This window comes from Pteropus vampyrus, unplaced genomic scaffold (genome assembly GCF_000151845.1).
Source record: "Pteropus vampyrus isolate Shadow unplaced genomic scaffold, Pvam_2.0 Scaffold517, whole genome shotgun sequence".
NCBI classification, from domain to species: domain Eukaryota; kingdom Metazoa; phylum Chordata; class Mammalia; order Chiroptera; family Pteropodidae; genus Pteropus; species Pteropus vampyrus.
Window position 1 is genome coordinate 324722 of NW_011889298.1, and position 13167 is coordinate 337888.

Below are 13167 nucleotides of genomic sequence, written 5' to 3' on the forward strand. Positions count from 1 at the left end.
AAAATGTCAAAGCTATACTCCTTATCTGATCTATTCTACAGAGCCCAAGCTTTAATCAGCTGTGTTGAGAAGTTCCCTTTCTAAATTATCAAGTAATAGATTTCAGAACTCTCTCTGTCTTTTTCATTCCTGCAAGAAATTTTATTACTTTTTAAAAACACATTTCTTTTGAAATACTGTGAATATCATTTAATACATGCTAATATTATCCTATTGTCCAATCTCTTCATCTAAAATCTCAGACTCATTAGAGACATTATCTTCCTTTTAATTTATCTCTGGTAAGGATTTTATCAAATATTTTGCAAACATAAAACCTATTAGTATTCTTTGCATATAGTGAAGACAGGGAATATATCTCTTGGTATACTGATAAAAATAAAAGACATTTATCTATACATTTATTCAACTAATTTATGCACAAATATACATTAAGTGCTTACCCAATATTATGCATGCCTCCGAAATTACAAACCATATACTATGGCAACTAGCAAAAAAAAAAAATATTCTTTGCTATCACATGTATCATTAAAAATGGTGTCCAAAAACATGTTCACTGGAAGCTTGAATATTTTCAAACTATTAGGTATTGATTATGTACCAGACGTGATTTAAGTAATTTATATGCATTAACTCATTTAATTAACATTGAAGACATATCTATCTGAATGCTGAATTTTAAAAAAAGTTCTGCATGATTAAAAAATCTTTTATTCTTAAAATATTCCCATGAAATATACAGTGAAATTATACTTAATATTGCTACTTTTAGCTAAACTCAGTCTTGAACTTCTAAAGTGAGAATTACATATACATATTAGCTCCTTACCCATTTTCCCTACATGGTTATGTTTAATATTTTTCACTGATTTAAAATTTTATTTTACATAATTATGTAATAATACTCATGCAGTGGTTCTTAATCTGGGACATTTGGCCATATCTAAAGGCATTTTTGATTGTCACTACTTGAGGAATGGGAGAAGGAAGTTACTGACATTTTATGGGTAGAGGCCGGGGATACTGCTAAATATCCTATGATGGTCCCTAAACAAAGAATTATCCAGCCCCGGCTGTCAATAGTTGCAAAGTTGAGAAACTCTGTACTAAAGGGTTCTACTGACTTTGACCTTTAGTGTAGCTCTCAAATCCTTGGAAGTGAAAGCTAGGTTTAGAAAGCTTTAAAGGCTGAAATTAAGGTACAAGACAGGTACATCATATGGTGAGCACCGAGAAAGACAAATCTGGCAAAAGTGGTTTTCAGGGATTTATATCCTATTTCAAGTTTCTAAATCCTGTGTGTGCTTTTTCCTAAAAAGCCATAGAATCTCAGGGTTGGAAGAAATTTAGCTTATGTGACCAAGCCTGATTTCTCACTCATGCAATAATAACCTCTGCACCACCATCACCCTGCCTCCCCAAATCAGGTGATCCTCTACCTGAACACCTCCAGTGATACTGTTGATAAGCTCTGAGCATTTAAGTTTATATTAAACCCAATTCTCTTCCTATTCTACCATTTCATTCCAGAGTAAGTGTGAACAAGTTTATTCCCTGAGTCATAAGCATTCTAATTTTGAAAATAGTTATCTATCATGGCAATACTACTTGACTCCATCAGCCTTTTTTTCTCCGTTTTCCATGTTTGTATAACTTCAGAATATGTTGCAGTTCCTCAATGCAGCACCACTATATCTGTCATAACCTAACATAATATGTATAGATGTATATAATGGTGCTTAACTGTCTTAGAATCTAGTTAGTTACAGTTCCTCCTTATGGGTAGCATTCACCATTCGGCTCAGTATTCCAGTTGTGACCTAAGTGATACAGGGTCCACTTGAACTAGCAATTATTGTTACTGGGATATTATACTGCTATTCAGGTAGTCTATGACTAAACAAAACAGTTACTTTTAGCAGTTATCTTATACATTTAATTCTAACTGAACTGAAACCTGAAGCCATCTTCTCCAAGTTTTCATGCCCTGGCGCTAATAAAGACATTTAAAATCTTTAAATATCACAATAGCTAAAAAAAATACCAGGACAAGGGGACGTAATGTACACATACTGTAAATATAGATGCTCGCAGGTTCCAGTCTCAGTTCCCAGACTGATTGTGGAAGGTCACGCAACCTCTCTGCACTTTAGTTTTCCCAAGTAGACAATGCAAGTAATTTTACCTGCCTTACAAGATTATAATAAGGATTGAGTGAAGATTTGTTAAACCACATAGAATGGTCTGACCTATTGTAAGTGCTCAATAAGTATATGCTAGAACAAACAAGCAAAAGAAATTTTTTTCCAATGAAATAATGATGAACAGAATCCCAAATAAAACCTATTCTTCCCAAATTCCAATGATAAAATGTATATTCCCTCTGTACACTGAATCAACCCAAACTTTGACAGAGAAAATATGTTGAGTCCATAGTATAGTACTCTCTTTATGATTAATATTTACCCTTCTCTAGCTGATAACCACAGCAATCCCTTTCATTTATTAAAGCAGCATGGCTTTCCAGTGCTTTAAAAATTTGAAATGTGTTTCTAAAAGGTGTTTTAATTTTATTACTGAGATGACTTACAATAGATTGCTTGCTCATGGTGACTCTCACTGTTGAAATGGTACATCTACCACATAACGTCGATCTAAATGGTATTATAATCATTCATCAAAAGTTTTCAGACATATTTGTTGATGGAATTTCCCACATTAACACTTTCTGATTTAAGTCACTGGGACAATTGAATCCAGTGAAGAAAATTAATCATATGAATTATGTAACATTACTACAACATTGATGGCTCTCAGTATCTATGTAACTTGCATGTGTGAAACCTTTCCTTACTCTGCAAATCTAAACACACCTAGCAGAGTCTATCAAGCCTCAGAAAAGAATGGTGCTTGGCATCAGAGCAGAGCATGGATTCTCCCTGTCTGCTTTGGCTACAATGATCCTAAACTGAGATGTAATTGTTTAGGCTTTCCAGACTCTATCCCTTCTCTCTTTCCCAGTTTGAAGCCTAGTCTACATCTCCTCTTACACATCTCACTGTCATATTTTCTTGATGCTGCTGATTTTATATATATATATATATATATATTATATATTATATATATGTATGTATGTATGTATATGTACATAGAAGGATTTAATGGCTCTTCACTTTGAAAGTAGATGCCTGCATGTGGGTACAGGTTCTACCCACATTCCACCACCCCTCATTTTAATAGCTATGGACATTTTTGAGTTGTCCTGTTATAACATGAAGGAATCCAAACTGTTACTGGCTGTAAGAATCTTAAGAGATTTTACTGAACAGATGAGCATCTAAACTATCTACTCAGATTTATAAGCAAAAATGTTAGAATTTCCCCACTTCTCTAAAATTTCTTCCTTTGTCTTTCATCATGGCAATGAAAGTAATTAAAGGGGCAACAGGCTAGTTTTCTAATGTTACCTTGTTTAGGGCCTTGGCTCACTCAGTGATTTGCCAAGGTTCTTACCACCAAGATAAGTCATGCTTTATGCCTTGAGGAAGCAAATTTCCTTAAATATATTTATTATTAGCATTTTTTTCCCTTAAGAGAGTTCAGAAAAGAATTCTGGAAATAATAGTGTTATTCTGAAGCATTAAACTAATTGAATTAAAATAAAATTCACAAGATAAATTTCTATGCAAATTTATATCTATTTAGTATCATTCCAAAGTGAGGAATTTTGGTAGCTAGGGGGAAGATTGTCAGTTTGAAAGTGCTCATGCTATATAGATTATTTATTATAAATATCTGTCCTTCGTATGCTTCTTAGTATTAGTCCTCAATAAATGGGATCCAGTTTCAGATTAGGAAAATAAGGATAAAATTGGGATCTAGGAACCAGCCCCCTAGAACCTGGAACTGAGCAGAAGATTAAGAATAAAATTTAGGGTAGGCCATAAATAAAGATGTAGAAATCCAGACAGGCTGAGTGGAAGAAGAAAGGTTGTGGAAACATGAGAAATATGTAAGTTTAGGCCACAAGTACAAACTGAGTCGAATCAGGAATTAAATGACACAGAAACAAAGGCAGAAATTAAATTAGATTATAGATTGATGGCCTAGATAGAGTAGATAGATGGATAAATGGATGATAGATGGTAGATAGATAGACTAAATTAAGTTAAATTAAGTTGTATTGCATTAATTTAAAAAAAGCGCCCACCAGATCCAGACAGAATTCTCCTGGACCCCTAGAGCTGCTATATATTTCCACTATTTCATGTGAGACACTATTGATATTCTTCCTATCTATATACTCTCACTGCTATGCATGTCCACATATATACATGATATCAACATACATGCAAACCTTACCTAGAAACACCAAGTAATTATTGATCCATTCTGTGCCCTTTATGTCCTTCCTACTAGAATGCAAATTTTTTGAAGATATTTTGTCTGTCTTGCCCACTGTTGAATCCTCAGTACCTAGTGAAGTTTTGCATGAAGCTGAATGAATGAACTTACACAGAAACATTTCTATTTCCTATCCATACAATGCCATGTCTTTGGCAGACTTCCGTCAACTGTAAACATTATTCCATGAGCAACCCTCAAGAAGTCACCTATTCATAAGCTGCCACAGCCTTAGGGTAGCTAATGAACAATAGTACAAAGTCCACTTAACTTTCATCCTCCACCATGGTTGATATCATCGTTAATCTCAATAATTACCAGAAGCTCATATCTCTATGGTCACTCATCATCACCCAGAACTTTTTTTTAAGATACAGATTTCTCTCACTATCTGAAAGTAGAGCATTCCCATGAAACCTTTCATAAGCTGAAATGGTGTAAAGTGAAGAAGCAATAACCTCAGGATTCATCATAATAATGGATGCACAAAATAAATCAAGTTAAAGCACAGATGCTCATGGACACAGTTCAAAACTCCAGCAGCTGAGATGCTGAGTGTGGTTCCCCATGAAGGAGCTCTGCAGGACCACTCTAGTTGCTCAGGGTGTGCTGCCTCTAGAATGGCTACGTGCAAAAATGGTGAATGCCATTTTTGCTTTTTGACTTTTTTCATAAAACCGAAAATCCTCTTCGGATTTCCTTCAGTTAGCAAAAACAGGTACTAATGTAGGTCTTTCTTAAAAAGTGAAGTGGTGTAACATAAACTTTGAAAAGCAGGGAATACCTGTACTGCCACATATGTCTTTTAACTCCCTACTTCTGCCATGCTCTATGAAACTTAAATTACATATTCAGCAAAATAGAAATTTTCCCTTAAGGAAATTACTACCTTACAGCTTTCTTAAACACAAGCTGTTTATTCTATCATGCAAGATGTCTCTCAAGGCCAGGAAGTAGAGTTTGTGATATTCTTGTTAAGGGTTGCCACTTTAGACTGTTACTCCCACCTTTTGCCAAACTTTTCTTGGAAGTATTGTTCTCTCAGGAAGGGCCTGGTGGACACCTTGGCTCTTGAAATTCACTTGAGATTTTCGTGAGTCTTTTCCCATTGAGAATATATCTCCTATTTTAGGATCAATCTTCAGACAAATTCTATTGGGGTATTCTTTAAATTTTTATTCACAAGCTTTGTTCCAACTTGACATTGGTCCTCATCCAATTCTGCTTTTGCTTTCACATTTTGACCTTTCCCCAGCAACAGAGTTTCAGTTCTGACAATTACTGTGGTTGGTAGCCTTGGTTAATTGTTTCAATTGCTTTTTCCATAGTAACAACCCAATCATTGCCATGGTCAGCATGTATGATTGCTTCATTTAGAAGCAATTTTCTAGTTTGGATAAAAGGGCTGACAATTACATTTAGTGAAATACATTTCTTATGTGCTGTCCAAGCTAATTAAACCACCCAAAGTCTCATTGATTTTGTTTATTATAACAGTTAGTGTACACTTATTTGAAATGGTTCAAGTGGACACTATTGACGCAAAGAATGATGATTCGACCTAAAGTTTTTAAAGTAATTTTTACATAAAACAATATATTAATTCATCAAACTTTATCACATCTTTTCATCTCCTATTTGTTGATCAGATTCTAATAAATTTCAATCATTGCAATGAACACCAATCTTTGTTGAAATATATTTCATCCTACAAATTTAGAAAGTTGAGATTTAGAAAGTGCTAAATCAATGTTGATATTTTAAGCTATACAATAATTTCCTTTTACTATTTTGTTTAAATATAACCATGAAACACAGTAATCATAGACTAGAACTCAGTGCCTTGAAAAAATTATTTACCCAATAATTATTGTATTTCAAATGTTATAGAGTATAGACTGTCTTACCAAAAATAGTAAATGACAGAGGTATCCTTTCTTCATTTTTTTCCTGAAACCAAATTCCACTTATTCTGTGCTGCAAAGTGTTTATGTTGTTATTCATTTCTTATTTTTTTAAACTCGAACTTTTTAATTTTTTTAAACTCAAGCTTTTTAATTTTGAGATAATTGTAGATTCTTATATTGTTATAAGAAATAGTACAAAAAGGTCCCATTAACCCAGTTTCTACATGGTAACAACCTGCAAAACTATAGTGAAGGGGAATTTTCACTCAAAAGGCTAATCAGCTCTTTGTTCTTCTTCTGCAGATCTGCTTGCTGCTTAGTTCTTACTCGAAATTAGCTAAAGACTCATCTTCCCTTTTGGTTGTTCTGTCTAAGCAACAAATGTAACTGCATGCAACCCATAGCAACTCCCCTGCTTTGTAACCATCTGAAGATAAATTAACCAATCAGCCCATGCCAAATAAGTTCTATATAAGCAATGTTGCAACTGAGCTCTGGGCCCAGATCTTCAGAGCGCTAGCTCCTCTGGGACCTCCAACATAATAAACCTGAGTTCTCCAACTCTTCGAGTGCTGCTTGGTTTCTCGCGTTTGATTTTTGCGAGTTTTCTGCAACAGTAGTACAATATCACAGCCAAGATATTGCCATCACCATATGAATTATTCTTCATGTCTTTTTTTTTGTAACTATAATTTATTCCTCTCCCACCTTACTTATTTAAACACTAGAAACCAATCATCTGTTCTCCATTCTATAATTTTTCATTTTAAGAATGTTATATAAATGAAATCCTATAATACATAATATTTGGAGATTGGCTTTTTTTTTACTCAGCATAATTACTTGGAAATTTATCCAGATTGTTGTGTGTATACTTTGCTCCTTTCTATTGCTGATTAGTATTTCGAGGTATGGCTGCTTCACAGTTTGTCTAATTATTCACCAAGTTAGGACATTTAGATTGTTTCCAACTTGGGACTATTATGAATAAAGTTGCAGTCTACATTTGTTTATAGGTTTTTGTGTCGATATAAGTTTTTATTTCTTCATTGCGTGTTTACTTTTTTAAGAAACTACCAAATTGTTTTCCAGATTATCTGTCCCATTTTTACAAATCGTGCCAGTTTCATTACATTCTCACAAACATTTAGTGTTGTCAGTACTTTTTACTATAGTCATTCTGATAGATGTGTAGTGATATCCCACTATGATTTTATTTCCTTAATAGTTAACAATGTTGAATATCTATATATGTACATATTTACCATATATCCTCTTCAGCGAAATGTCTTTTTATGTTTTTGCCTATTTTCTAATTGAATTTTCTAAATTTTTTAATGTTTTTGCTCTTTACTGTTGAGTTTTAATAGTTCTATATATATTTTAGATAATAGACTTTTGTTGGATATATGATTTAGATATATGATTTATAAATGTATTCTCCCAGTCTGTTACTTCTTTTCTTATTCTCTTAATAAGATCTTTCACTGGGCAAAAATATTTTGATGAAGTCCAATTTATCATATTTTCTTTATAGCGGTTATGGTTTTGGTGTCAAGGACTCTTTGCTTAGTCATAGATTCTGAAGATATTCCTTTGTGTTTCTTTTTAAAAGCTTTAGAATTTTATATTTTACGTTTAAGACTGTTACCCATTTCAAGTAAACTTTTCTATAAAGTGTAATGTGTAAGTTGAGGTTCTTTTTTTCTTTTTTGTAGCATAAACCAATTGCTCCAGCACCATTGTTGAAAAGGCTATCCATCCTTCAATGATTGCATTTGTGCCTTTGTCAAAAATCAGTAGGCCATATTTGTATGGAGCTATTTTTGGTATTTTTATTCTGTTGTTTTACGTGTCTATCCAAAATCTTGTTTACTATAAATATCTAATGTCTTGAAATTGATTAGACTATTCCTCCCAGTTTATTCCTCTTTTTTCAGAATTGTTTTGACTATTTGAATTTTTTTGTTTTTCTATATAAATTTTAGAATCATCTCATCTATATCTACAAAAAAAAATCATGCTGAGATTTTTGTAGAAAATATATTAAACCTGTTAATCAATTTGGGAATTGACATCTTTACTGTGTTGTCTTCCAATCAATGAACATGGTATGTCTTTCCATTTATTTACATCTTCTTTGATTTCTTTTATCAGTGTATTGTAATTTTTAGTATGCAAAAACTGTACATATTTTAAGATTATTTCTAATTATTTCATTTAGTTTTGAGTGACTTTAAACCATATGCTGTCCTTAATTTTACCATCCATGTGTTCATATGTAGTATATAAAAATGCAATTGATTTTTTAAACCTGTCTTGTGTTCTCCATGTCTGTTGTGTCAAGTCGCAGTCTATTGATAGTAATGCTATGGGCTATAAAGGCCAGAAGAACTAGCATAGGCCCATCCAACTCATGATGAGCTCCCATAGACATTTCCTGGACAGAATCTAATATGGTGGCTGGGCCAGCCTTTGTGGTTCTTCTTATGATTGCAATATATACCTCAGCAAAAAACTAGCAGGCAACTTTGAAGAACAAGATTTATCACTCACAGGTTCTGGAGGATACAGAGCACATCTGAGGACCATACAACGAGGTCATGGGTAAAGAAGGAGGAAGTATGACCTGGGGCTCTGCCCTTATTAAGGTTGAGGTTGGGGTGTCTAGGATTTCATGGATTCACTCTTTATTGTCAAATTTAAAGCATAAAAGTGAGAATTAGGGCATGGAAATGGTAAAGCTGAGTCACTCAAGAAGTCAGTTATCTAGGTCGCCCAGTCTGGGTGGGGGCAATCTGGTATCTTATTTAATTTGTTTTGTTTTGTTTTGTTGTGCTAATAGCTGTATTGTAAGACTAGCAATTTGTTTATTCGAGAAGGATGTCTTTGAAATGGGCAATTCTGGTCCTTGTATTTCCATATCAATTTTAAGATATGCTTGTCAATTTCTGGGGGGAAAAAACAGCTAAAATTTTGATAGGGTTTGCACTGAAACTATAAATCAATTTGATGAGTGTTTCAATCTCATCAACACTAAGTCTTCTAATTCATGGGCATCAAATGTCTTTCAATTTATTTAAATATTCTTTTATTTCTTTCAGTGATGTTTTGTGGTTTATAATGTGCAAGTCTTGTATTTTGTCAAATTTATTTCTAAGTATATTTTATTTTGATGGTTTGTATTTGGAGTTTTTTTCCTTAGTTTCATTTCTGAATTGTTTATTGCTAGTGTATAGAAATAAAATTAACTTTTTTATATTGATCTTGGACCTTCAACCTTGCTGAATTATTTATTAGTTCTAATGATTCTTGTATAGATCCTTAGGATTTTCTACATGTCAATTGTAGATTGAGAAAAATTTTACCTCTTCCTTTCCAATCTGAATGCCTATTTTTTGCCTTGACTATTTACCCTAGCTAGAACTTCCAGTGCAAGGTCAAATAAAAGTGGTGAGATGATCAACTACAGAAACAATCAGCCTATAAACCAATGAAAAATAATAAATATTTGTAAAACATGATTTCTTCAAATAAGTAAATAAATAAACCTGGCACATTTGAAGCCCAGCTGGTAATTCGGAGCAAGCAAGAGATGAAGTCAGAAGCGATGTGGAGTGATGAAGGTGATGATCATTCTTAGAGATTATTGCAAGGGCTTGAATTCATACTCTGAGATGCAAAGCCATTCAATAGAATCAGGCAGAGGAATGACATGATCTGATTTGAATTTTAAAAGGATAATTTTTATGAATAGCTATGATATGACATTGCATATAGATATGATATGACATTGCTCTATTTACCAGTTCACTAAAGACCAGTTGGCACAAGAATACAAAAAGCATGGATTTGGCAGTCGCATTAATTAACTACTGTTGACAGCTCAATTAGATAATTTGAGTCCCAATGTAAAAATTTTGGCTTCAGGTTTTGTGGATTAGACTTATACTTTCATTAACTTAATTTGGTTTCCCAAAGCTTTAAGTTACTGTTCACAGCTACTGTCTGAGTTTGTGGTTTTCCAAATTCTCCAAAATAGAGTCTAGGTCAAGTAAGAAGATAAAAATGCATATTTCTGTGTAAAAGTAAATCTTTTTTTCAATTTTAGAAATGTATTTTATAAACATAACCAAATGAAATTGTTTTTTACAAATCATAAATTTTTCAATGACTATCTCATAAAAACTTTAATACTAAATTCTGTCAAAGTACAACGCAAAAAGTCAGTAATACGATGTGTGGGATAATAAAGCTAAATGAAGAAAAATGATGTACTAAGGGACTAGAAAATACTGCATCATTTTAATTTGCATTTACAGGCTTTGACAGCTACCTTTCCTTGAATATGGAGTATATTCGAACAAACAGCTAAGTTCTACTAAAATCAGTACATCGACCTACCTCTAACTTTTGAAGCAGCAAGACAAATGGCATATTTTATTTTTATATTTAATTATCTGTGCCTAAAAATACAATAAAATGTAGAGTTTGAATCTGGCCAATATGACCTCAATAATGCATTTTGCACAACTCTACCTTAAAGCACATTATCTAAAATTTCTTTCTTGAAACCAAAGGTTTGTTAGAAAGAGGCTTAAATAATTACAGGAACAGAAGGAAAAGAGACTTTTAATAAGAAATTATAAACCAAGATAACATTAAAAGTACAAAAATTAGGTCTGAAGGGAAATAGATGCTCAAAAATCACTTGAGCATGATTTTAAATCATTTCCCCAAGATTCAAACATCTGTAGCAAGATAAAATATTGAAATATTAACTTTATGTGTTAGATATTCCCTCTACTTCCATATTCTGAGTCTTTTGATAATTCCTGATCTTAGAGCAGGGGTCTCCATCCCCGAGAATAGTGGACCGGTACTGGTCCGTGGCCTGTTAGGACCCGGGCTGCACAGAAGGAGGTGAGCGGCAGGCAAACGAGTGAAGTTTCATATTTGCAGTCGCCCCCCCAGCTCTAGCATCAACACCTCAGCTCCACCTCAGATCATCAGGCATCAGATTCTCATAGGAGCACTGGTTGCTTTTGCCAAAAAGATTGGAGACCTTACAGAATTTTGCTGTTAACAAAGCAGAAATTGCTTCAAACTTTCATGTAGCCCACACTTCCATTTTGCACAAACTTTTTTCAAGTTGTCACCAACCTTCATTTCTAAGAGTTGTTTTCCTAGAGCTTGAGCTATTGCGCTCATTATGCAGGCAGTGCCTTGAAGAAACAGATAGGCAGAGAGATGAGATTGATCCAGCCTGAGTGGTATAAGTCTGTCAGTCTCCTGAAAGGATCAGCTGCGCAGATGATTTGGCCTCAAGTACAAAGCAGCGAAGTAGACCAGGGATCCTAGACATTGGTTTGGAGTTCCCAAGGTCACCAAAGATTGTGGTGCATCTATTAACGTCCAGAGAAAGCAGATGTACTGCACTGACCGTCCTGGGCAATCAAGCCTCACTAGAGGAGTTTCCTTCATACCTCGATGACTTTTATACAACCCTAGGGTACCTAGCAGGAACCTCAATGCTGACTGAAATTGAATAGTCACAATTTGCATAACTGCAGACTAATAGTCAAGTAAGCTAATTGGCTTGGGCTGTCTTTCTCAAAATCAATTCTGGAAACCTTGGGAAGGAGAGTGCATTGTGCAATTCAGTAACTACTACTGCCAACTAGATAACATAGAAAGAAAACTTTTGAGAGACTGAGGCTTCTTTGAATTACTTTACATTGGGGTGCTGGGGTGTGTGGGGCATTGCAGCCTGAGGCAGGAGGCCAAAGGTGGCAGCCAAAAGAAAGGGTAGGAAAAGCTTTTAGTATATTTAAGAAGATTAATCTGTAAAGTGAGCTGCAAGTATTTCCCCCCTAGACTGTTATTTGATTTTAAACTATTAGCTTATGTAAAAGTTTTGTGAGTCAGTGTGTGTGTGTGTGTGTGTGTGTGTGTGTGTGTTTAAAGCTCTCTATCTTTTTGTTTATGCCATCTTCATTTTGGTCTTATCTAGAAAGACTTTCTTCATGGCAAAATAATAAAGAATTTCCCCATGTTTAATTCTATACTCTTATAGAATTGCTTTTTACATTTAAATTTTGATCCACTTGAATTTTATTTAGGTGCATGATAAAAAAGTATGGATCCAAATTTATCTTTTTCCAGATAGTTATCAAGTCGTCCCAGTACTACTTTGAAAAAAAAATTTTAAGACTTTTATGGTTTTATTAACACAAATACAATGTGCACACAAGCTGTCTGTTCACTTTCTTCACTGCACATCCTGGCATTGAGATTGGTGACTCTGATGGCCAGCTGGGCTGCTCTTTCCACAATGGCTTTGTTGTGAGCAATCTTAGCACAGTAAGATTTGTTGTACTTCAGCATCATTTCAAGCTCCTTGACAGTGTGCACCAGAAACTTCCAAAAGCCACCGAGGAGCACATGTTTTGTTTTCTTCTTGCTCCCATAACCAATGTTGGGCATCATGCCCTTGAATCTTCTGCACATCCTATTGTCAATGCTTCTGGGTTTCTACCAGTTACACTTAATCCTGACATATAGGTCTTACTGGTGCTGGATGAACTTCTTGGTCCTCTTTTTGATGATCTTGGGCTTCACGAGAGGCCCGAAGGCAATCACGATGCCGAGTAGGAGATGCCTGCCACCTCTGTAGGCAGTGCCAAGGAAGAGAACAGTACTACTTTTTTCAAGGTATTATATTTAACTATGTTAAAATATACATAATATAAAATTTGGCTTCTTAACTCTATTGAAGTGTACAGCTCAGTGGCATTAAGTACATTTAGATTGTTGTGCAACCATCACCACCATCAATGTCCAGAACTCCTTC

The 13167-nt window shown here is 34.3% G+C and overlaps 1 pseudogene; it reads right to left on the minus strand.

The window, feature by feature from the left end:
- Window positions 1-12524: 12524 nt before the first annotated feature.
- The window catches only part of LOC105307784, a 938-nt pseudogene continuing 295 nt past the window's right edge, over window positions 12525-13167 (minus strand).